This window comes from Leiobunum rupestre, chromosome 1, assembly GCF_980474605.1.
Source record: "Leiobunum rupestre chromosome 1, qqLeiRupe1.1.hap1, whole genome shotgun sequence".
Taxonomy (NCBI): Eukaryota; Metazoa; Arthropoda; class Arachnida; order Opiliones; family Sclerosomatidae; genus Leiobunum; species Leiobunum rupestre.
The window spans coordinates 89,782,853-89,808,485 of NC_143384.1; the positions used below are offsets into that span (position 1 = coordinate 89,782,853).

The 25,633-nt window shown below is 36.9% G+C and overlaps 1 long non-coding RNA gene across 2 annotated transcripts; it reads right to left on the reverse strand.

The window, feature by feature from the left end:
* Positions 1-11,729: 11,729 nt before the first annotated feature.
* LOC149968843 (uncharacterized) lies at positions 11,730-25,214 on the reverse strand. 2 transcript variants are annotated; one of them, XR_016472733.1, is made up of 4 exons: positions 24,762-25,214; positions 22,773-22,857; positions 12,422-12,754; positions 11,730-12,352 (listed from the first exon to the last, which is right to left on the reverse strand). It is a non-coding gene; the product is annotated as an uncharacterized LOC149968843 (long non-coding RNA). The 2 variants fall into 2 exon arrangements; XR_016472732.1 differs by lacking the exon at positions 24,762-25,214 and having other exon boundaries at positions 22,773-23,316.
* Between the last annotated feature and the right edge of the window lie 419 nt (positions 25,215-25,633).

Genomic DNA, 25,633 nt, shown 5'->3' on the forward strand with positions numbered 1-25,633 from the left:
ATCTTTTCTTCTCCATATTTTGTACAGACCCTGCAGAATGAGTAGCTGCAGACCCTTCAGAATTAAAACTGTAATGAATTCTTGACTAGATTCATCGTTGGAAGCTGATTATATTATAATGAGGGAGAAACGATCTACGATAATAAGTAGCTAACGACATCTACTTTTTCCCGGAGTCATATCCTGTGTATCCTGTTTTTTCCTTCTATTTCGCAATTTTGGCGCGTGAAAGCGATAGATTCCAACAAAGTATGTTTAATCTTCCTTGATCTTAATCTCAAATAATGGGCAAAGTTTGTGTGTTTCAATCAAATAAAAATTCATCCGAGAAAATAAATAGAGATACAAGTTTGAGAAACATTTTTTACTATATGTACTGTAACATTTCTAACCTGTAAGAAATATGAGCTTGATTTTAAATAAACATTTTTATAAAGTCACTATTGAATTATTTGGTTCTAAACACTTTGGTTTATTAAAATTTACAGTATAAAATCTGAATTTGAACTTTCCGCTTATTTTTTAACGACCCGTATTTTTAAGCCCCAAGAGTGAGACTTTTATCAAGGATCCTATATGTTAGAAGGATAGGTAGCCCTCCGGTCAGCCCGTGTTTTCTAAACGCCGGCAGCGCCGTCGATATTAAGAGAGCCTCTAAACGTGGGACGTCTTGTTTCTATTCCCTCAAGGACAAATTTTGGCGGCGCTTCCTCCATGTTTTGTCCTTGACGGAATCTAAAGACGGATTCTCTATCGCGCATGACCCACCGACGGCGCTGCCATTTTTCGTCCCTAGCCTCGTATCCTTCTAACATATAGGATCCTTGCTTCTATCGGATTTTTGGAAATCGTTAATACCACCCCTTTTTATACGAATATGCCTAGTAACAGAAAAGGCAGTGGCTATACTCATCTAACACTATTACCCAGAACAAGATATTGTGCTAGAATGTTGGACGAGGGGCGTATTAGTACAGCAGGGAAGACCTACCTCTCTAAGGGTCTCGAACTAAACAAAAAAGTGTATAGATGGTTTAAATAAAGACTGATTTATAAAATATGTTCATAAATTAGTTTGAACACAAAACTTCGTTGGTCTGTTTATAAACTATTAAAGCATTGCATGTCCTTTAGATGGTTCCCAGAAAAACCTTTAAATTCTAATATTATAAACTATTTAAGAGAAACCTTTATTATACCATCAATGGTCTTATCCAAGTCGTTTAAGGGTCTCGATCTAAATCAAAACGTGTATAGATATTTTATAAATCAGTCTTTATTTAAACCATATGATCATAAATAAGTTTGAAATCAACACTTCGTTGGTCTAGTAATAAACCATCCTGGCATTTAATGACTGGAAAATGGTTTTATGTGAAACCTCTATATTTGGAAGTGAGCCATTAATGGTCTTTCGTGGCTCTATTTATCGTATTTTAAAAAATTATAAGAGGCTTTAATTAGTCAATTTCTACAAATGGTTTACATTTAAACGTTTCAGTACCGAAAATGGTCTTATTTAAAACATATTAGGGTTTCGATTTTGGACAAAAATTTTAAAACGCAATTTGGTCTTCAATCAAACCTTTGTTTTAACAGTGTACCAACAGAAAATTCTTTTCCGTGAATACAAAATTGGATTCCCCAAACTGCTGCCTTAATCCATTTAGTGCGGACGAAGAAAGGCCATTCTTCTTCGTGTTTGATCCTCCCCATCTATTAAAAACCACCAAAAATGGTTTTTGGTCAAGCGAAGAAACATGCAAAGTTCGTCTGATGCATAAAAATGGTCAGGATATCACTTGGAAGCCAATTAAAGTCCGACCACCCCGTAAACTCCTTTAGTGCGAGAATTCCTCTGTTCATGAGCATGATCAATTGAAATGGTAAAAAATGGACTGTAAGATCTCTAAACCTTAAATATTAGGTTTTTGAAAGTCAGGGCGACATTTGGATGGCTAATCGGAAGTTCGGACATATCCCTCGGGTGAATAGATATCCAAGGGGCATAGTTTGAATGGTCGAGCGCAAACAATCAGGAAGCTTGTTCTGTAAGGGAATCCAGATACCTAGATTTCACTCTTTTAGTGACTGAACGAAAATGATAATGTAGAACAGTCGATCATAAATGGAAATGTGCCAACCGTTTTGCTCTTTCTCGATTCCAATCTTTGCTTCAAGAGCATCCGCATTTCAAAATGATTGACGTAATTTCTGTAAGCTCTGTGTAAAAGGCTGTAGAAAGCGGCAGCTGTAACTTGGTGAGCTCTTCGTGTGCGCGATGGGTAACTCGAAGGAACGAATAAGTGATACCAGAACTTGCAATATTTGCCTTTACAAGGGTCCGAGTCCATCAACTGCAATTGATCCAACCTCCAATAACCTTTAATGCTGCCATCTCAATACGGAATCCACCAAACTTAGTTTGCCATCCCCCATATGTATCGGGCCCTAGCCATTGAATTTACTTCGCAATAGCTGATTTAACGATGTTGAATTAAGGAAATAGCGTTTCCATGGAACGAACCTTAAGCAGTTGTAGAACTAGGGTTATGATATATATTGTCCTTACCAGTGGTTGTGGAGACAATAAAACTTGGTCCGAGTTTCGCGTCTTTTTGTTTGCTCGAAGACCTATCGGTACGAGCTATTTGTAAGTTTTTAAATTTCTTCAAATTTGTTTAGGGTTTAGCTTTTTATCCCTTTTCACAATGGACTAATCTACTTATTCGCTAATTTTATCATCCTTTGCAATTCAGTCCATAGGTGGTTCCTTTTAACTTAACATTAAAACTAAAGCTTGGAATGAAAACAACACCTTCCCTTTCGTAATGATGCAAGACGCTGTTACCAAACTGAAACGAACGACGCAAATACTATCATAAGAAATACAGTTTCCAAAATGCAATAATTGGTCAATTAACTGTCGTTTTCTAATAGTTGCGTGTAGTAACATGCAGAATTGCAGACAGCAAATTAAGTGTTTCGTCAGAGTTTTTCAGTGACTTATCAACGACCTCAATTAACATCAGAAGAATAAAGAATATATATAATAATAATAATCAGCTATGCTAATACCCAAGGCATCACCTTAGGCCCAAGTAATCCTACGACTTTTAATATCTCTTCCTTCTTTCCCGCCCTCTATGGTTGAAATTAGGCCTGTAGTTTATCTTTCAATCTTGGTTTTTTAGCTTCCAATTGAATCATTCGCAGTGGCGTAGCTAGCCATTTTTCCACTGGGGCGGTCCCAGAGTTTGCCGCCCCTCTCAATAAACACCAGCTTTCGGTCCATCTCACCTCTACCTATTTCCAGGAATAGCCCATAGAACTAAAAATGGTGTTGCTTCTGACCTAAAACATTTCATATGAACATTTTAATTCGAACTTCCTAATCTACGTGCAAAATATGTTTTTGTAAATTTATTTCAGGTCACATTTTAAATTTATTTTAGACTGTCGAAAAGAACTTATATAATTTTTCTATCTTCAATTGTAACGAGTGCCAGTTCAAAGATTAAAAAGTTGGCCAGCGAAAATATACCTCTCCTCGTAAGAGTTTGCCTGTGATATTTTTATTTTCAATCCGCCTGCTTAATATATGACCCGGATTAGATTCCGGACCACGACTATATTTTATATTAAAATATTTTATTAATTTTAATTTATTTTATAAATATTAAAAATATTATAGAATAAATAGAAAAGGGGTTTACAAAGGAAAACCGACTTTCAATAAAAACAATAAAGTACAGGGTATTTAGACATTTCTTGGACCAAGAGGGGAAATAAATATGCACAAGCTGAAAATTTCAGGATCGAAGCGGGTTATGGTCCTTTATGCCCCCCAAAGGTCCCGAAGGATCCGGATGCCGCTACCGCCGCCATCTTGGAAAATGGCCGCCGCACCGGAAGTTAAGTATCTCGAGAACTTATGGTAAGATTTCGATGAAATTTACGTTAAATGATGTGTTTTAAAGATGTAATTTTACGCTAACCCCGAATTGAACACTGTACTAGGGTATAGAGGTCAACATAACTATAAACGTTGAAAAAAATTGATTAAAATTCAATAATATTTGATTTTTTCAAATGTTAACATTTTGTCTAATTTTTATCAACACCACGTCGTTCAACCTAACGCATGGCTTAATCTAACGATCTTTTCCGTTTCAAGCGAAATACAATGATTTGTTTGATACCCCGTCCTACTGTTTAGATGTTTTCTATTTTAATATCACTTTGGTTTGGTTACTCGCAACGTTAATTGCGCTCATGTAAATTAAGTTCAAACTTTTACTTGTAGTTTATTTTACGCAGGTGCGTAGGAACGTTTTGGATTAAGGGGGTGCAGTTTGGATGCTGAATTTGGCGCCCCCTTCGTCGACAGTTTTTTTTGCGTCTTTCCAATTTCCAGGGGGTACATTGTACCCCTGTACCCCCGGGTTCCTACGTCAATGATTTTACGATACAGATATTCAAAGCTTTATTTGACAGAATGCCCTACAAAATTATTTTTTCGTCAATTTCTTGCGAAACTTCTTCAACATTGTTACAAGAATTTCCTCTACAATGATAGCGCATAGCGGAACAGTAAAGTCCTGCAATTTTACTGTACGACTGCACGTCGTTTTGCACTTGCAACTAATGATTTCTATTTGAGGTTCACTTTAAGAACGCCAATAGAACACTTTGAGACCGCCATTTTCGGTATCGATTTAAGAACTCATACACTTCAAGACCATTTCAAGATTACTTTGACGTGTTCTTAATAAGTTCAAGTGATCTTAAAATGTTTCAAAGATGAGCTTAAAATGTACCAGTGTAATATGTTCTTAAAATGTATTGTGTTCTTAATTTCCCAATTTAAGAACACTTAAAGTGATCTAATGTTTATTTCTGATAGTGTGTTTAAAGAGTTCTTAATCAGTGGCGTAGACAAAGCTGGTATCCGGGTGATCCGGGTCAAAGTTATCCTTCGTTCTAAGTCTTGAAGCTTTCATTACACCGGCGTATCTAAAGTAGGGTGGGGCCAAGGAGGTGTATCTTAGCTCGAGTGAAGCGAGTGCGCGGCACAGTCAGGCGCCAATACGGGGAATTTCCAAGTTCGTCAGGCGCCAATACTGGGAATTTTACAGTTTTGTAAATTCTTCGAATTTAGTAACGTCTTTTACGTGTTTTGGATTTAATTATCTTCGTCGTGTTGTCGCCTACAACGTGGCTTGTTAGTAACCGTTTGTTTCGTTTTTCACTATTTGTTTCAGTTATCACACAACCCTTGAAACTTTTGTACCTTTTCCTGTATATTAAATGCTTCAAACGTGTTCTCATTTTTGTTACTATTTCAGTTGGTACGCTTGCACTAATTACGATGTCACTTGGTACGATTCCAGGAATCCAGATGGCCCACCGTGAAATATAAGAATGGGGCTGGGGGTGGAGCACGAGAGCGTAGCGAAAGTGCGACAGCGTCAGGTGGCAACATATGAGAAAACAATTGGGTGTCGGCGGATACACGAATGAACTATTTTTAAGAAAAACAGTACTAAAATTAAAATTAAGTTAATTACAAAATTATCATTTGTGGCCCTAAAAAATTAATTCGTAATCTCCGTGTCAAGTTCTACATTATCCGCCAAAAAAACCCAAAAAAACATAAGGCCGCTGTAGTTTAATTTTGCCACGATTTTAATGGTAATCTCTACAATTCAAAACTAATTTTTTATCTTAATATGTACTTTTTTATTGTTATAATTATCCCATTCTCTCTCACCACTACACAACGGTTACTTAGTTCGAAATATTTTACTAAAACCATGTGGCATTAGTATAACAATACATTTAATTAAGTATACACTAATTGTAGGATAATCTTAACTATATGAGTTCATAACGTTATTAAATAAGCCATATGTATCCCACAATATAAATGTATTTTTTTAAGAAAATTATATACTCAAAATATAAATTCATAAACCAAGGCCTAAACGCCAAACTTTCTACTTTATCATTTAAACTAATTTGTCGTGGTTAAGATATTTAAAATATATATGATTACTTACGAACAGCAGTTCTCTTTTCTTTTGAGCACTTCAATTAATTAGTTTAATAAAAAAATACTAAAAGGCAGCCTGCCACACGTGTTGGAGTGAATGTTGTACTTCTCTAGAATAAACAGAGTTATAATCCCGTAAGTTGCCGTATTTCAAGTTACAAGACCTTTTCAACTTATTTTTCGCATTTTAAGAACATTTTGGTGTTCTTGATATGTGAAACGTGCTCAAAAAATCGAAGTTATATTTCAAGAACACCAAATCATTTTAAGAGCACAAACAAAAACCATAAGAACACATATGAAAGTGTAAGAACATGTGTAGATCACATAGATACACTTAAAGAACACATACGTGTTCTCGCAGCGTCCTTGAAATGAGCCTGAAATATGCAGTACAGTGTGGATTTGTGTCTTCCCAAACATGATTATTTTGGTGATTGTAAGGGCCGTCTCTTGCAAACGAGGATCTCCGGTGCCGGCTGTGCCGGGTTACTTTAACTGCTGTGTGCTCGTCGTTCCCCTTTAGTAGCTCTCTCCAAAGGGTTGGACTCCTTACCTACGTAGGTAGGGTGTCGGCTGGAGTTGTTACAGCATCCATTCTTAATCCCACTGCTGTGTGCGAAGTGGGGATTGGTCCACCCATTGCTGCACCTTCTGCTGGGTTGAGTGGCTTGCGTCAAAGGTGCGACCATCAGTGGTAGAGTTCTGCTACCCATGCTGGATTTGTCACCTGTCCGGGCTGAGGGGACGCTGGCGTAGGGCACTATGATGATAGACCTCCGGTGGTATGGTCTCTGTTACTAGGTACACCGGGCTATAAATTCTGACGCACTGTTGAGGGTCTCCATCTCGTAAACCGTGGTGAAGCGTTGCTCTATAAGGATGCTACTTATGCCTATGTAAAATTTCGTAAATGCGAGTTTTACTGCAAGCCAAATCCATACTCGCCGTGGCACAACTACTACGTGGGTATGCGGCAAAATAGGCATAAAACGGTGTTTTCAAAGTCCAAATCCCGCTGAACAGGCCCTCGAAATCGAGGTGTTTATTGCATTAAACACCAGATTAACAAATTTCTGACTTTCATAAAGTTACACTACTCTCCCAATGGAATTTTAGCTTGCCCAACTTGTAACTTTTTCAAGTCGTATTTTTTCAGTGAAAAAGACGTCTATCTTTTTCCCGCCAAAGCTATTTGTACGTTTTCGGTGACGCTCTACAATTTTATCATTGACAATTTTCTTATAGCACCTAGCGATTAAAATTTAAATTTTCAAAAAACGTGAAAATATTTTTTGATTTCGATGCAATTTTGGTAGAAAGTGTCTCCCAGCACGTATAATGTACAGCACAAATTTAAACTTTCTAGAAAACATAGTTTTTGAAACAAATCACTTTTTCGAGCAAAAAAAACACCCTGTATACGCAAATTTAGAAAACACAAAACGGAAAATTAAGAATTTTAGTCAACTGTACAATTAAAAAGGAAATTTAAAATTGGAATTGTTATTCTTATTATATTTATAATTTTTTTAAAACTTTGCAGTCGAAATATTGTTTACGAAAAATTTGACTCGGTGCAGTTCGTTCAGGTATTCCTGGAAACGCAAAAACCAAAAAAAAAAGGCTTGTAACTAAAACTGTTAATAGTTTCAATATTTCAGTAAAGCTATCAAAAGCAATAATATAATGAATTATGGATAGTTCTATTCACTGATAATTGAGTATCGTAAACATTTGATTGTGATAAGTTTGAGCAGCATGATAATAAATTAAACCAAATTCGAAGGTTTCTTTGCTTTTTATGTTCAGCAATTTTTATATTATCGAAATGTTCAGAATTATTTGAATATCAGATTTTAAATAATAATAATAATAATAATAATAATAATAATAATAATAATAATGGTATCTCATTGCCTTCCATACTTATGTTATTATTCTTATAGTTATATACTCAATAAACGTCATATCCATCAAGTCTAGTATTATGTCAAATATACATTTTAATAAGAAGTGATCGATTTTTAGTAATCTCTTGAAGAGTATGAAAAGTTTCAATTGAATTAATATAAATAAAATTGCAAATTCCAGCATGAGATGGTTACTGGGCATTTCGATTGGTAGCCAGTTAGCCACTGTTGGCGTCACCGAAGTCTTGTGCCACTCTTGCAACATTTTACGCGCTCACGCAATCCTGTTTGTTCGAGTTCTAATAGTTTGCATTTAAATAATTCCGGATGGTTATGTTGCGAATTTTCAAGTTAAATTTTAAAGAGTTTGAGTCTGTCTCTGAGTTTGTTCGTACCATTAGTAGTTAGTAAATAGCAGTACGTAGTAGATCATAATGAATTAGTTTTCGTTTGTTGAGTTGACTTCTGTTAGTACCGTTCATTGTTCACTCACCCAACGTTGGTTAAATGCTTGTTGCGTTTAAAAATAGGTATTTTTTACAGGGCGGAAAAATGAAGCGTTATCAAAGCATTCGGGATTCTACAAGTAAAGGAAACTTCTTGACGTGCTTGGAATATATCAGTTAATATAACGATTTCTTAAATGTTAGGAAATGTAAGATATAGGCATCATTATTAATTTTAAGACTTTTAGTCATGGTTATACTTAAGATATTTTAAACTTTTTATTTAAGGATTAAGGATTTTTGGGACCTGACGAGGAACTACGGTTCGAAAGCTTGTCCGCTTTCAAATGTTTTTATTTTAAATAGTGTAAAATAAAAATTTTATTATAACCAGTCATGAAGTATCGTGTCTCATCATTAAATAAAAAGTTTTAAATATCTATAGGCATCATTGCTAAACAAGTAAGAGTACACATAACTGACTACATTAAGGCTGCGAATTGTTACAGTATCATCGTTGACTCTACGTCCGATTTGTCACATGTTGATTAACTGACATTTGTCATAAGATATGTGATGATATCAAAGAAAATTTTATGGAACTCATCTCCTTGCGTCTTTATATTTGGAATAACAAGTTTGGAAAATGTTAGCAAAATTAGGTGTGGATAGTAAAAATTGTCGAGAACAATCATTTGACAATGCTTCCAATATGTCAGGGAAGTACTCGGGTCTACAGGTACGTATTAAAGAACGCAGTGCAAGTGCGTGTTGTATACCTTGTGCCAATCACTTTTTAAATTTATTCGGAAATTTCGCTGCACAGAAAGTTGTAGCGCTGCAATTCAATATTTTCGGTTTGTACAGAATTTATTAATTTTTTTCCGCTTCAACCCATCTCTCGCAAGTTGTGTGCAAAAATCTGGACAAGTGTGAAAGTAACGTCTCAGTGAAGAGAGTTTCAGACACCAGATGGTCTGCTAGAGTGGATGCCATACCCGTAGGGACTCTGAGACTTAGTTACATCTATATAACAGAGCTCTAGTTGAAATCTGTGACTCAAAAGAAGAAAATTTTGACAAATATGAAACCGCTATGATAACAGTTTTTTTGGAATTCCACTCTACAAAGAATAAATGCTACTAGCAAATCTCCGCAATCAGTGGAGTGTGAACTATTAAAAGGCTCTATTATACTAGAGTCACTAGAGAATTGTATCGAACTTTTATGGACTTGGGAAAAGTACGTTAGTATAGGGCTATCATTTCTATTCATTTCTATGAAAGCAAAGTCGGTCATGAATTTTCCAGAAGAGAAAATTTCATTTTCAATGCATTTTATGTTAGAGCTATCTCGAAGAACTCAGACGTATCACGCTGTTATAGGACATTTCAGTGTATTTTATGATCAAAGATTACCAACTGAACCAAAGAAAAAATTTAATGATTTTTACAAAAATTACATTGATATTTCTTATTTTGACGATGAACTAGATCTGTTCTTACCATTTCTACAAGAAAACCAAGATACCATCAAAACGCATCAGAAATTTATCGAGCTCCGAGAGAAACGTCTTCGACTTCTCCTAACGTACAGAATCTTTTGACAATATTTAAGGAGAACGATGCGAGAAGATACATTAAACAACGTGGCCATATAACACATGAAACAATAAATTTTTGACAAAACAAATACTGCTAAAATAATTGTTGGATTAAGCTAGTCATTAAAAATTTAATACTTAAATCTTTCAGAAAAAGTCATCACTTCCGGACATTAAGCATATACGTATACATTTTCTTTGGATTATTTCAAGCGGTTCATTAATAGATTTGTAAGTAATAGTAATAATAATAATAATATACCTTATCTTAAAACCGACTGAACTAATGCAAAATAAACACTCTTTAGCCAGTGCATTGATAAAGAATTTCGAAGACTATAGAAATTATACAGACTACCCAATGGATAGTCAGTGCCTCGGACCTCGAGTGAAATGGCCCAAATATGAGAATCGTATGCCAGCCGACCACGATTTTTGCCGTTGGCCTGACTGTATTTTGCTACTGGGGAAATCTTTAAAAGCTCTAGTGTGGCTGCATTTATTCTGCAATGCGAACTGTAATATGACTGAATGTTTGCGGCTATAGTTGTCCTTTTCTTAATTATTTCAAGTTGATAATTGACTGAACTGAAATGAAGCTTCAATTGCAGACTTTCAACTGCCTCTATATTTTGTCTGTAATTGGTACAATTATATATTAAAATATGTTTAATTAGATATTTTAAAATTAAGATAAATTTGTGACTTGACTACTTTACAGCCCAAACATAAAATTAGAAGAAGTGCTTATTTTGTTATGCGACAGCAAAGCAGTCTTGTTATTTATTTGTTATAATTTCAACAATATGAACTCACCCAGGTCATTTTTAGTTGTTTTTTTTAAATTGGTTATGGGTGTTTGAAAATATATTCGTTTAAAAGCAATCCGCAATCAACTATTTCAACCCAAATAGTTACAATTACTATTTAATTTTATGACATGATAAAATTATAGTAACATTTCAATTTTCATTATTATCATTAATTTTTTAGAGATTAAATATTAAAAAAATTAATAATTTAGGTTATTTTATGTATTCAGTAAATTTTCCAGACTGTCGGGAACATGGCCGCCGCTGGCTAAAGTTACTAATGGTAACAAAAAATTCGATAAATAAAAAACCCTAAATTGTTAGAGAGAAGGGTGGCTATCCGGTGAATGAGAATTTCATTCTCAATCACCGGATAGACACAAAGAGCTTGGCTCCCGCCGTTCACCCGCGCCTCTCCCGTTCCTCCCCCACCCGCGCCCCCATCTCAATCACCAGAATTTCTAATCACCAGAATTTCTAATCACCAGAATTTCTAATCACCAGAATTTCTAATCACCAGAATTTCTATTCACCAGATTCTCCCGTTCACGGGTTGCTTTCCCCCACCCCCCATTCACTGGATACTTTATCTCTCGTTCACCAGCTCCTTTCCCCCATTGCGTTCACCCCTTCTAATCACCAGTTGCTTTCCCCCATCCCCATTCTCCAGAATTTGTTTTCCTCGCGCAGATATCTGGAGATTAGATTTTTACCCGTTTACTTATCGCTTCAGAACTCCTTAATTTCTAATCTCTAGGCAATAATAACAAGTTATTTTCAATTTAATTAATTTTTTATTTTATTTTAGAACTTTGTTTACATGTTAGTAGGTACTATCAGATATTCCATTAGATGGTTATCTTGTGCATTACACAATGAAAACAAATTAAAGTAGCTAAGTTTACAGGTTAATTGATTATCTACGAGTAAATTAGTAAAATCTTGTAGTACTTCCGAGGGTGATTTAAAACAGCCAAAATAAGATTTTACTTGATGGTACGAATTAAATTGATCTGGGTACAAAAATAAACCCTCGAAAGGTTTTCCATATAATAATTCGTGAATTTTTTTAAGGTTTTTAACAATAGCTAAGTACATGCATTCGATAACATTTTTATGTTCGTTTAAAAGATTTATTTGAAACCGAATAAAATCAATTTTTTTTTGGAACTCACCGATTTCGCGAGCTCCCAGATCCAGAACATGACCGTAGGTAGAGTTCAATTTGATGTTGTTGGTAGTGGCGACGACGGATACGTTGTTGTCGTGATAGTCGATGATGTTGTGGGTTAGAGACGATGCTCCGGTTTGCGTAGCGGCGAAAAGCTCTCCCCAAAGAGAGAGTAGATTGGTGAAAGCTTCGGAGGTCAGGAACAGAATATTTTCGTTCGATTTTTTGAAGAAGAGAACTTGTAATTTTGATCCGTCGAAACCAAAAGAAATGTAGACTGATCCTCCTAACGTGATTTTTATGTTGATACGTCTTTCTTGGCCCCTGCGTTTGGATACGGTATGCGTCTCGGCTATAGAAAATGAAAATGTTAAGCCTTTGTCCATTGAAATAGTAATAGTATTAATAAAATAATGCTTACCAATAGATCGTTTTTCCATGTTTACGGTAGATGACGAGAGCAAAGCGGATGCACTTCTTTTCAGTTCAGCGTCTCAGAGAGAAATGACGCATGGGAGATTAATCAGTTCCTATCTTGTTGAGATTAATTCATCACGTGATCTAAACTTCAAATAACCCTCAAATTCTATCGGCTCTCTCTCTCTGAGATAACAGTTCTAGACACTCGAAATTAAACCGTCCCGTGCTCGAAACTGCCTCTAATTATTCCCATTGACGTCACATATTAATCCACTTGGAAGAAGAAAAAAACCCATTGTAGTTTCCTTTCGAGAGCTTGTGATGCAATCATATCCTAGAAAACAATACAATTAATAGAAATTAACATAAAATTAGTATACTTTTAATACCATTTTGTGAGCTACAGTGAAAAAAGTTACAATTTTACGGTAGAAACGTTTTCAAAATACCACAAAATGAACTCAAATAAGAAAATTGTAATTAAAATAATCACTACGGCTATAATTTTAGAAGGTTGTTTCAGGACGGTGATTATGGCAGATGTTTGTACTTCAGTGTCCATATCGGAAATGAAGTTAAATGGAATATTTTGCGTAAATAAGTATAAATTTTAGCATAACCCTAATATATTCTCGAGAACTGAACAAGTTCTTTGGGAATAAGAGATAAGCTTACTATCTTCCCCTAGGCCCTATATAAGGGGGGCGCCTGAACCGGGGGAACGTCACTCTATTGTTGTTCTTTGTGCGTCTAGTACCAGGATTTTTGAAGCGCGCGCTCTCTCTCTCTCTACGTAAGTTTATTTTGATTTTTTTTTATCGTAATTTTTTGAATAAGGTTTAAGTAAATCGGCATTAAAATGAAAGGTGTACAATACCCAGAAATTAATTTAGTTGATACCCCGGAAATGATTATAATCGACTCCCCTGAATTGATTGATATAACTGATAACGAGCTCCCGGAAGTACCCATAGTAACTTTACCCGATTCTCCAGAAATGGAAATAATAGATTTAACTGATACCCAAGACCCTACCCTTTCCTTAACTACAGTAACTGATTCGCAATTGGAACGTTTAAAAGAAATGACAATGGTACGAGATTATCTTAGAGAATATCAACTAACCCATCAAATCTGTTCGCCCCCTATCGATAATTTACCTTCACCCCTTTTAAGACCTAGTTCTATTCCACCTGACGAAGTACGTTTTTCGCCCTCGTATACGCCTATGGATGCTCCCTCACCCTTTCTAGAATCAGATGACACATGCCACTCTTTATCTTTGGAAGATAATTTTATCATGTCGTCCCTCAGTACGGACAGCATTCAGCGCTTAGCTGAGAACGTACAAGTTGCCCGACGGGACGCGGAGGAACTTGCAGCCGCAGCCGCAAGGGCAGCCGAAATGTTCGAGGAAGCTAAAGCGTTGTTAGCTGCTCGTACGGCTAGTAGTAGTAGTAGTAGTAGTAGGCCACCTCATAATATTTCCCCTCAGCGTAATAATGACCCTATAGCGGTCGCAGGCCCCTCACGAGCTCCGCAGTATTCACCTCCATCGTCTCAGACTGCTGAGAAAAACGCGAACCCCGAGAACGCAAATTTGGCTGCCCCCACTTCGTCTCCTCCTCCTCCTCCTCAAGTTGGAGGTGGGTTGGTTGACGTTCCAATAAAGCCTCCGTCCTTTCCTAATTTACCAGGTTCTGTTAAAATATTGAATAATAATATCCAAAATTTCCCAAATTTTGGACTAATGGGACGGACTTTAAATGTCCGGTTAGAAAATAATATAGAAAATGGTATTTATATATTGATGGAAACCCTATTAGAGGACTGTTTGCCTTCAGATATGGTTTCGGTTTCATTCGTGAACGTCACTAACCCCGGTTTTCAAATTAACGTCAGTTTCCGGCGTCGGGACCAATTAGACTTGCAATGGTTGATGACGTATATCGATGAAAAAAGCTATAGATCCGATAACGATGGTAGTTTTTTTGAAGGAATAGTTACGGTTACGTTTAATCGAGTCAGATTACCGCAAGGAGGAATTAGATCAGTTGGGTTAGGGATTTCCCTTGAAAAAGAGTTTTCTTTTTATAAACATTGCACGATAACGATAAATAACCAGGATAAAATTTGTTTAGCACGCGCTCTTGTAATAGCCATAGCTCATAGAGAATACATGGAAAATAAAAATGATGGAGAACTTAAAAGAAAATATACTACTATAAGACAGTGTAGAGGAAAAAATATTGAAACGCAATTACAGACCCGCGAAGCTAGGACCCTTTTGGCATATTCTGCATTAACAGACGAAGAATGCGCTGGTCCGGACGCTTTAACTCGGTTCCAAGAAATCTTGCCCGAATACAGTATTATCGTTTTTCGATTACGCGATCCCGTACCCTTAGTTATTTTCGGCGACGTCGAAGAAGAGAGGGAACTAGAAGGACCTCTCCGCAAACGTCTTTATCTTCTAAATATTGACACACATTTCAACGTAATTACTAACCCCAAACCCCTTTTCGCGTTTAATTACTTTTGCGAAAAATGTTTAGTAGGTTTTAATCATCTCGCTGACCATAAATGCCTTCTTTTCTGTCACGCTTGTTGTAGAAAACAAGATTGCAGGAAGGACGTAGATAAAATAACTTGCCAAACATGTTTAAGAGTTTTCCCTAATCAAAATTGTTACGATTACCATTTATCAGGACCCGAGCCCTTATGTAATAAAATTTACGTTTGTAATCTTTGCGGAAAATTTATCAGTATGTTTAAGCGTAAGGCAGTACACGTTTGCGGAGAGACCTATTGTCTTTCGTGTAGTGAGTTTAACCCCGCAGGTCATCTATGTTACATGCAACCTTTAGAGACCGACCGTAAAGATTCTGCCGATAAAACTACTCGTTCTCGAATAAATAGCAATAATAAACGGGTCCACGACTCCGACAATGAACAATCACCACCAACTAAGAGAAGTACTCCAAAAACGGAAGTCTTTGTTTTTTATGACTTGGAATGTAAACAAACAAATCGTACTGACGCCAATGCTTTGATTCACGAACCAATTTTATGCGTCTCGCAAAAAGCGTGTAAATTCTGTTTCGAAGAAAAAGATAGTCAGTACGCATGCGCTAAATGCGGTAGTGGTCCTCGGGAGAAAATATTTCTCTCAAAAGACCCCGTCGGCGACTTTCTAGAGTATCTTCGTTCGCTTAACAGAGTGGCTGATAAGATAATATGTATTGCCCATAACGCTAAAGGTTACGACGCGCAATTTATAGTACGTAAAATGATCGATTTAAAGTGGACCCCTAAAGTCTTGACAGACGGGACCAAATTCATGAATGTACAGTATAAAAAATTAAAATTCTTAGATTCCTTAAATTTTATGCCCTTTGCCCTTTCTCAATTCGTTTCCACCTTTGGTTTAGATAATAATTTAAATAAGGGACATTTCCCGCATTTACTGTTTAATACCGTAGACCATGAATTTGATCCAGCCCGTTCGAACGAAACCAATTACGTACTACATAATGACATGCCTCCGATGGACGCGTACGACCCTAATCGTTTAAGCGGTAAGGCCTACGATGAATTTATCCAGTGGTATAACGATTCCCGGTCCGAAGCTTGCGGAAATTCGGACCCCAACTTTAATTATTTTGATTATAAAAGAGATTTAATCCGGTACTGTCGCCAGGACGTAAACATTCTTTTGCAAGGCTGTTTATCATATCGTTCTATTTTCATGGATAAATTCAAAATAGACCCGTTCTTAACTGCGATAACGATTGCGGGAGTATGCAGTTTTATCTTTAGGAAACACTTTTTACAGTCCGATACGATTGGTGTAGTGCCCCCTTTCGGCTATCGTATGAACTGCAACCAGAGTTTTGTAGCGATCGAATGGCTTGAATGGATGTCTCACTTACGAGGGAAGGAAATTCAGTCTGCTTTTAATGGATTTGAACCTAGAATTCTTAACATTAACGTAGACGGACTTTTCGATAACGAAGTGTTTCAATATCACGGATGTTATTTTCACGGGTGTAAAAAGTGTTTTCCTATCAATAGAAACTTAGCGTTATACGGCGACCACACTCAGACCCATAATTCGCGATACGCGTCAACCATTGCTACCACTAACCGCTTGAAACAATTGGGATACACTGTCCATGAAAAATGGGGATGTACCTTCAAAGCTGAGCGGAGTACTAACCCCGCCATCAACGCATATCTTTCTACCGAAAATTTAAAATTAAAAATTAAAGAACCAATCCGCCCCCGCGAAGCCTTTTTCGGAGGACGTACGTCAGCCTTGAAATTACATCACAAGTGTAAAGAGGGGGAGGAAATTAAATACATTGATATTTGTTCACTCTATCCGTGGTGTAACAAGTATTGCAAGTTACCCGTGGGACACCCTAAAATACATGTAAAAGCTCCTTTCCCTGACATTTCTACCGTAAACGGATTAATAAAAGCCACAATGTTACCGCCTCAAGCTCTCTACCATCCCGTTTTACCCCAAAGAATAGGATCGAAACTAGTGTTTGCCAACTGCCAAAAATGTAGTGAGTCTCGAAACCAGCAGGATTGTCCCCACGAAGACTCAGAGCGACAAATAACTGGTACTTGGGTTGCAGATGAGGTACAGTTGGCAATCGAAATGGGTTACAAGGTCATTTCTATTCACGAAATTTGGGAATACGAGGTAGTAAAATACGACCCGATATCGAAAGAGGGCGGTCTTTTCTCCGAGTACGTCAACGCGTTTCTTAAACTCAAACAGGAATCCAGCGGCTTACCCACGGGAATAGAGACCGATGAAGAGATTAAGAAATACGTTGACGAATATTACGAAAAGGAAGGAGTAAAACTTGATCCTACCAATATTAAAAAGAACCCTGGTCTTCGTACCATCGCGAAGCTTTGTCTTAACTCTTTTTGGGGTCGTTTTGGTTTAAACCCTCGCAAAGACCAATCGGCTATTATTAGCGATCCCAAAAAATTTTTCGATTTATTCTTAGACCCAGACATAGAAGTTAAATCGGTTATTCCCTTAAGTCAAACGCATTGCGTGATCAAGTGGGCGTTTTTGAAAGATATTGATCTTGTTTACCCAAACACGAACGTAGTAATTGCTGCCTATACGACCGCAATGGCTAGGATCAAGTTATACTCTTATTTAAGGAGATTAGGCCAGCTTACGTATTATTATGATACGGATAGTTGCATTTATCTAAAAGAACGAGATGGAATAGAGATTGATACGGGCAACTATCTCGGAGACATGACCGATGAGTTGGCAAAGTACGGAAAAGGCTCGTACATCCAAGAATTGGCAACAGGTGGCGCAAAAAATTACGCCTTTAAAGTACTGAACCCTACGACCGGTAAAGTCTCCTACGAAATGAAAGTCAAAGGGTTCCGTATAAATCAAGGCATTAAAGATTTGGTTAATATGGACACGCTTAAAAGATTAATAGGTGTCGACGGAGAAACGAACGAGCCAGTAACCGTACCCCAGCCGAGGCAGATTTTGCGTCTACCCGATCATACGGTCGTTTCCGTCGACCGTACTAAAATCTATAGACCCGTCGTAGACAAGGTACGGTTACTGGACGACTTCACTACGGTACCCTACGGCTATAAAGCGAATCTATTTGCTCCTGAGGACGGGGACGTAGAGCCCTCCAATCGCTAATTCTCGTTTAAAATTAGTCTCTCCACTCTAAAGTGAATATAGGTTTCAGTCTTACGACTCTAAAGTAAATATAGTCTTGCGACTCTAATGTGAATATCAAACCTATACGGGGTAAGGGATGAAATAGGTTATTCGATTATATTTTTCCTCCGCTGAAGAGTCCCATAAATTTAACCGAATTTTAATTTACATTTTCATTTGTACGCTAGTACTCGAAGAGAGATAACCATGCAATTTATTCATCCGTTTAATTGCGTAACGGCAGGCCCGAGTCAGAGTGGCAAAAGCTATTTAATTGAATCTATAATTAATCACGAAGAGGAAATGTTTGTTCCGGGTTTCAAAGAAATACATTGGTATTACGGAGAATGGCAAGCTCTATACGATAAAATGAAGCACAGGGTAGTTTTTAAAGAAGGATTGCCTGTTTTATCTGATTATGACGGAAAAGATCCTATATTATTAGTTATCGACGACCAGATGAGCGAGAGTAAAGGTCAAATTGGTGATTTATTCGTGAAAGGCACCCATCACCGTTCTCTAAGCGTTATTTTTATTACACAGAACTTATTCCATCAATCAAAAGATAGCAGATCCATATCCCTGAATTCGCATTACATAATTTTATTGAAAAGTCCCCGAGACCGTCAGCAAGTGGCTTATCTCGCTAGACAAATGTTCCCTGATAAGTGGCGTTTTGTAGTTGACGCTTACGAAGACGCGACTTCGAGACCTCACGGTTACCTAGTATTCAATTTAACTCAAACTTGTCCCGAAGATCAAAGAGTCTTGACTAATATTTTACCGGGAGAAACGTGCTACGGTTATCTCCCTAAATAAATAAATAAATAGAACTTACATTTCGTAACTTCAATCAGTTATGAATCATGTCTCGTAGAGTACGTATCGAGAGAGACGCTCTCCGATATCTCGGTCGTTGCAAACCCGTTCAAAGAAAAGCCATTTTAGCTAAAGCCGACAAATCCCTCATAGACGCTATCAGTGAATGTATTCATAACACTTTAATTGGTAACGTAAAACTATCAAATACCCAAAAAACCAGGTTATCTCGTCATAAAAATACCCTTCGAAAACTAGCTAGTACGCGGGTAGCTTGGAAAAGTAAAAAGAAATTGTTAGTTCAGTCTGGGGGCGGATTTTTCTCGTTTCTTCTACCCGTCGTTTCAACCCTTCTTGGTTCTATATTCGGTAGTAAACAATGAAACACGCCAGAAAAATGATTCTCGTCCCTAGCGGCGTTTTAAAGCCAGACCCGTTCCCGCACCCCCTCGCTCTGACAGTCTCTGAATTAGACGTTAAGATGGACCAAATATTAAATATGAAAGATTTAGACGACGCCTCGAAATGGATTTTATACGAACAAGCTTTAATGACACACGGAAATCTACGTAAGCAAGCCTCGGCTCCTAAAGAAATCGAAATTGCCCCCGCATTCGACTCGCTAAGTAGGGACTGGATAGACGATTTGCCTTTGATATATTACCAAAAAGCGCAAAGCATGGTGGATCAGTTGGAAACTGTACCCGAAAGAATACGGTGGGATGAAAACGGGGAGCTCGTAATAAACGGTCGACCTATTAAAGGTTCCAATATTAGCGAAATTACCAAAGCGTATTTAAATCCTAAAACCCACCCAAAACCTATCGGATATTTCGCGTTTATTTCCAATTTAACCCAATTTAACTCTTCACCTGCAATCCAAGGCTTTCCCTCCCCGCTAGCTCCGAGAACCCGACAACGACGTTCTCCCGTTAAGCGCGAGTATCCGGTTCCTCAAAGTGGGCGTGCGCGCAGGACAGATAAGCCCCGCCCCACTCGTAGCCTTAACCGAGATCACTCCTCCTCCACGTCTGACTCTTCTCTTCACTCTTATAAACAAACAAGGAGTCGCGCGCAAAAGTCTAAAGTATGGGCGAAGCTATTTTAGAAAAAATATATTTTAACCCGAAGCATCCGGCTTCTTTCGGAGGCGCTGAAAGGTTATTCCAGTCCGTAAAGTCTCACGGCTTAAGTAGGGAAACTGTAGAAAAATGGTTAAGAGGAATCGATGCTTTTACGATGCATAGGCCGAAATATAAAAAGTTTCAACGAAATAAAATAGTAATTAGTAATATAAGGGAACAATACCAGGCTGATATTAACGATATGCGCTCGTTAGAGGCAGATAATGACGGATACAAATACATTTTAACAATTATAGACTGTTTTAGTAGAAAAGCGTGGGGGTTACCTCTTAAAACTAAATCGGGGAAAGAGGTTTTGAAAAATATAAAAATTGTTTTTAAAGACGGAATTCCAGATAAATTTCAATCGGACAAGGGCACGGAATTTAGGAATAAAGAAGTACAAGGATATTTCAAAAAGAATAAAGTTAAATTTTTTAGTACCGAAAATGACGAAATAAAAGCCTCTATCGTAGAAAGGTTTAATAGAACGTTAAAAACAAAAATGTATAGATATTTTACCCATCACTCCACAAATAGATATTTGGAAGTCTTACAGGACTTGGTCGAAGCGTACAATTCCTCTTATCATAGCTCAATTAAAATGGCCCCTAATGACGTTTCGGAAAATAACGTATTACGTGTGTACAATAATATCTACTCTAAATATTATGCCGAGAAACTGAAAATGAAACCGCAATTCCAAGTAGGGGATTTGGTTAGAATAAATACAACTAAAATGATATTTCAAAAGGGTTTCGAAGCTAATTATACCGAAGAAATATTTAAAGTCGTAGCTATAGTTAAAAGACATCCTCCCGTTTATAAAATAAAAGACCTATCAGAAATCGATATAAAAGGGACGTTCTATTCGAGAGAGCTTCAAAAGGTCAGTGCGCCTCGTTCGTTCAAGTTAAACAAGATTTTACGTCAGAGAACTAAAAACGGAGTAAAACAATTGTACGTTAGTTGGCTAGGATATCCTCCATCGTTTAATAGTTGGGTTAATCAAGATGACGTCTGGGATTTACATAACTCTTCCTAGTAATACTAGAGATAAGAATAAGAATAATTCAGAAAATACTCTAGCCTCGTATTCTACAACGTTGGCCAAACCCATTAGTTTACGCGGAGATTGGGAAATTGCTCTGGTAGAAATTATTTATCCTTTATCTTTTTATAACGTAAGTGAGCCAATGGGATGTGGAATAGAAATTAAGGAATTACTATCGAAACCTCCAGCCCACATAGTAGATTACAAATATACCTACGACTTCCGCGAGATACCTCAGGGCTACTACAAAAATCCTCATGAACTTTTGGCCGTACTTAATGAAAGTATTAAAAGTTTGAACCTTGATTTAAAGGAAAGCGCTAATTCAGAGTTCGATAATGATTCATTAGGAAAATTTGAATATAGTTTAGAAAGTGGACACGTACAATACACTTCCTATAGTAAACATTATTATCAACTCGAGTTAACGCCAAAGTTGAGGAAAATTTTAGGATTTAGAGATAATGTTACTGATATTTCACCTAAGGTAGCATTCAGATCAGATTCCCCTATGCAATTAAACTTATTCATCCCCGATCTTATGTTCGTGTATTCCGATTTGGTAGGAAATGAAATGGTTGGGGATACATTAGCCCCCCTTTTGCGAACAATTGTTGTAGACCAAAACGCCCCCAATGGATCAACCGTTTCAAAAACTTTCGATTCTCCGCATTACCTTAAACTGAGTAGAAATTATTTTGACTGTATCGACATTAATATAAGAACTAGTTTAGGTGAATTCGTGCCATTTCAGTTTGGTTCAGTCACGTGTAAAGTACATTTACGACGAGCTCAGTAAAAAAAAAAAAGAATGGCTTATCAGTACGTTGATAGAAATTGTCCCTACATGCAATATTATTTAAATCAGGCGGGGGGCGGAGTAGATTTACCTTATTTCTCTGGGTTTGCGGGACAAAAAGGACACGGAATTGGTAGCTTTTTTTCTGGGCTAGCTAGGTTTGTATTCCCATTCCTAAAACAGTCTGCCAAATACGTGGGAAAAAGGGCTCTTTCTACAGGAAAGAAAGTACTCGGAGACGTCTTGCAAGGTCAGGACTTAAAAACGTCAGCCAATAAACGAATGACAGAAACTGTGGACGAAATGGCAGCGCAAGAAGGTTCGGGTCGTCGCAAGAGAAGAAAAACTACTAAGAAACCATTGAAGAAAAAGAAAAAGAGTTCAGTTAAACGCCGCAAGTTCACGCGTACGGTTCGCGATATTTTTGCTCTCTAAAAAAAAATGGAAGTACTTAAAAGCGAATTAAATATTTTCAACGAACTACCAACTCAACTCAGCGTTGAAAAAGGTCAAACGGTATGGTGTAAGCCAATTTCATCTATCGACAGCAGTTCTATCATCGAATTCGTGGTACCGGGTACGGGAGACTCTTACACAGATTTGGCAATGACAATGATATATTGTAAAGTAAAAATCGTCAAAACCAACGGTGACAACTTGGATGCAGGGTCTAACGTTTCGCTCGTGAACAATTCTCTGCATTCGCTATTCAAACAATGCGAAGTGCAACTCAATGATACGACGGTTTCACCATCGGCCTCAAATTACCCCTATAGGGCCTATATCGAAACCTTGCTCAACTTTGGGTACGATGCAAAAAACACTCACCTTGCGACATCTGGATGGTACGATGACACGGCTGGAAGTATGGATCTGATAACAAACGCCGGATTCATAAAACGTCAGGTTCTAGCTGCTGAATCAAAAGAAATTGAACTTTACGGGAACATTTTTTGTGACATTTTTAATTTCAACAAATATTTAATTAATGGCGTACAACTTAAGGTTTCACTCACTAGAAATAGCGATAATTTTACCCTTTTTAGCGACACTGTCGACGCGTATAAAGTCGAATTTATAGACGCTGCTCTAATTGTACGTAAAGTTAAAATTATGCCTAAAATTTTATTAGCCCATCAGCAAGGATTATTACGTAGCAATGCCAAATACCCCTTTACTCGTACTGAAATTAAAGTTAAAACATTAGCTAGTTCTATTCAGAACGATAGTTTTGACAATATATTCTTAGGTCCGATGCCCAACAGAGTCATTATTGGTTTAGCCACCAACAAAGCGTATAAGGGCTCCGTTAAGTCTAATCCTTATAATTTTGAAAATTTCGACCTAAATTATCTGGCTCTATACGTTGATAACGAACAAATCCCCTAATTTTAATAGTAAACAATTTACGCTGGCCTATCATTCGCTATTCTCGGGATCTGGGATACTCTACCAAGACGAGGGAAATCACATTGCGCTGGCTCACTTTCCTCTAGGCTTTGCCCTATATGCTTTTGATTTAACCCCCGACAATTCGGCCAGTGACGTCACGTTTTGGAACCCCGTAAAGAGAGGGCAACTACGTTTAGATTTAGGATTTGGTACCCCTTTAAAAGATTCTACGGTCGTTATCGTGTACGCTGAATTTCAATCTTGTTTACAGATAGATAAAAATAGGAACATTATTCGAGACTATTAAAATGACTACGACAAACGTGGACTTATCTCAGGCACTGTATAAAACACCGAACTTTTTAGGCGTGTTTTCTTCAGATAATTTAAAACCCATGGTGAAATATCCGCAATCGCTTATCATTAATTTTGATAAAAGGGGCGAAACAGGTTCTCATTGGATTTGCGTCTACGTCGATGGCCGAAAACGGGGATTCTATTTTGATTCAATGGGGCTTCCCCCATTTTTACCCACAATCAGAAAATATTTAAATTCAATGTGTAAGACGTGGACATTTAGCAAAAGACGATTGCAAGGACTAACTAGTAACGTTTGCGGCGAATATTGCGTAATGTATATTTTGCATAGAACTAAAGGACAGAGTACAAAAACGTACTACCAAAAGTTTTCCAAAAATTGGGAAAAAAACGACAGCAAGATATTTTTATCTTTCGCAAATCATGCTAGAAAAATCATCACATCGAATTTAGCGAATCCATTAGCTAGAGAGAGAGGTATGGTGACTGACTGGAAAAAATCCGGTTCCAGAGGATAAAACAATATATTCCCACGCTATCTGGTATCTTTTAGAGATATGACCCGTCCTCTCACGAAAACATGCGAGCGCTTCTATGGGCGCCAAACCATTTACTTTCGAATAAAATAAACCATCCAAAAACAAAAAAATTAAAATAGAATCAGAAAGTATTGGTAAACTAGTTAGGACAACGTGGGTGGTTTACGCAATCTAGCATGAAAACAAAACATTGGTAGAAATATATTATTGCATTATTCCTGTACGTTCTATTTAAAGTACTTTCTAAAAGTCATTGAAATCTGTTACCGTCTTGAACCATTGAAATATGTTTTCTACCCGTCATTAACAAAATATCTTTAGTACACGCAAAATAAGATTGGTGAAAAAAACATTGCCTTAGATAATTTAACAGGGATTTAGTTAGCTTTGGGTCTTGTAATGATAAAAAAAAGATTGAAATTTGACTCTGCCATTTTATTTAATAATATAAACTCATGTACGCGAAAAAAACAATTGTAAACAATTTTTCCTATGTAACTTTTTTCACTCTTAATAAATACTTTAAAAAACGTAACAAAAAAAAGACTCTTTATTGAAAATCGCTTACCCTTTTTTTTCCAGAATTTCGTTAAGTCAACCAGTCCAATGCAAGAACGTACTACAATGCGGACTCTTATCTGTAAATTTGTTAGACTTTGCACGAACCTAAACCATCTTCTCGTGACGTACGCTAAGAGGAAGATGGTGGAAATTCCCAGTCTCACGAAATTAATTATCTACGAACACTATTTAACCAATGGAAAAATTTACAGACTTTACCCACTTATTTACACACTGAATAGATTCCACACTCAATCACTAACTTAGATTTCATCACGGAAAAGAAGGAGATAGGATATAGGGGCTAGGAATTGGTGGGGATGGAAAATGGTATAAAAAGGGAGTAAATCAATTAGAACAAATTATTCCAACCTTTTTCTTTGCTTGGAGCAAAAACTAAATTGAAATCAAAAATGAGGTAAATATTATTTTAAGATTTAAATAACTTTTAGAACAAAAATTTTAGATTTTAATTTTCTTCATGTAGAATTGAAGAATTGAAGGGAATTGTATTGCAAAGCGCGAGCGATGATACAATTAAATTTGAGATTAGAATAAGGTAATAAATTAAATTTCACGAATTATTTATACTGTACTAAAGTTAAAATTTTATGTATTGTTCTGTTAGCTTTGAGGTTGGAGAGCCCAGGAAGCTTCTTCAAGTCTGGGAACATCAATTATATTGGGACGATGAGGGCGAAATACATTCCAGTAGGATACTACTCATCGTCCCAATTATTTTATAATAAAAAAATTAACATTTATCACGATTCTTTTATTTTCCTATCCAACAATAATCATTTCAGTATATATCAAACATTACAATAACAAGGATTATATGCAATTGCAATTGCTAAAATAGTGTATTCTACCGAGTTA